General features: G+C 20.0%; 1 pseudogene; it reads left to right on the top strand.

Moving 5' to 3' along the window:
- The first annotated feature begins 4 nt into the window (after positions 1-4).
- Positions 5-708, top strand: LOC119643371 (annotated as a pseudogene).
- Positions 709-1,297: the final 589 nt, after the last annotated feature.

Here is a 1,297-nt window from a genome sequence, read left to right as displayed (position 1 = left end):
TTTTTTAGCAGGGTTTTATTCTAAAGATATAATTTTGGAGATAGTATCCTTATCAATAGTAAATTACTTTTCTTTTTTTCTTTTCTTTTTTTCTACAGGGTTGACTGTTTCTTATTCATTTCGGTTAGTATATTATTCAATAACTAGAGAATTAAATTTTTTTTCAGTAAATTATTTGAATGATGAGGGGTTAATTATATTAAAGAGAATAATAGGATTATTATTTATAAGAATTGTAGGAGGAAGAATATTAAGTTGAATAATTTTTCCTAGACCTTTAATAGTATTATTGCCTTTATATTTAAAATTATTAACTTTGTTTGTATGTTTTGTAGGGGGTTTTATTGGGTATATAATTTCTAATGTGACTTTATTTTTTTTTAATAAATCTGTATTTTTATATAAAACTTCTTATTTTTTAGGTAGAATATGATTTATACCTTATATTTCTACTTATGGAATTATTAATAATTATTTATTTACAGGTAAAATAGTTTTAAAGTCATTTGATCAAGGTTGGTCAGAGTTTTTAGGAGGGCAAAATTTATATAAAAATTTAGTTAATTTATCTCAAATTAATCAGTTAATACAAAATAATAATTTAAAAATTTATTTGTTAAGTTTTGTTTTATGGGTAATTGTTATTTATATGTTAATATTATTTACTTAATTCAAATAGCTTATAAAGAGCATAACATTGAAGATGTTAAGGAGATAATTTATCTTTGAATATTATTGAATTAATTTTAGTAATAAGAAATTTATATAAACTATTACAAATAGATTTATAATTATTAAAATTATTATTTAGGTTAAAAATAAGTAAATTATTGAATTAAATTTAGTAATTTATAAAAATTACCTTTTATTTTTACAATGAAAATGTAATGTTTTATTTTAAACTACATAAATAAAGAAGTATAAATGGAGTTTAATCATTAAAAGTTAAAAGTTAGCAGCTTTTACTTGAACTTCATACTTCTTTAACTGGAGATTATCTCATTTTTATCATTAACAGTGATATACCTCTATTTGGTTTCAGTTAAAGAATACCTAAGATTAGGTCGAAACTAATTGCAATATATCGCTTCATATTCAAGGTAGATTGATTAATCAATATTTTCTAAGTGCAAGTTAGACGTTAATTTAACTACAACCTTTATTTAGATCAATTTAATATTCCTTGATTTCATTCATGATATAGTCCTAGTAATAAAATAATAATAAAAATAATAGATGATATAGTTCAATATATTAGATTTGAAGTTTTTATAATAATGATAATAGGTAAAATTAA

The sequence above is a fragment of the Glossina fuscipes genome, unplaced genomic scaffold (assembly GCF_014805625.2).
Source record: "Glossina fuscipes isolate IAEA_lab_2018 unplaced genomic scaffold, Yale_Gfus_2 60536, whole genome shotgun sequence".
Taxonomy (NCBI): Eukaryota; Metazoa; Arthropoda; class Insecta; order Diptera; family Glossinidae; genus Glossina; species Glossina fuscipes.
The sequence above is the reverse complement of the archived record's forward strand: the minus strand, read 5'-3'. Positions and strand labels throughout refer to the sequence as shown.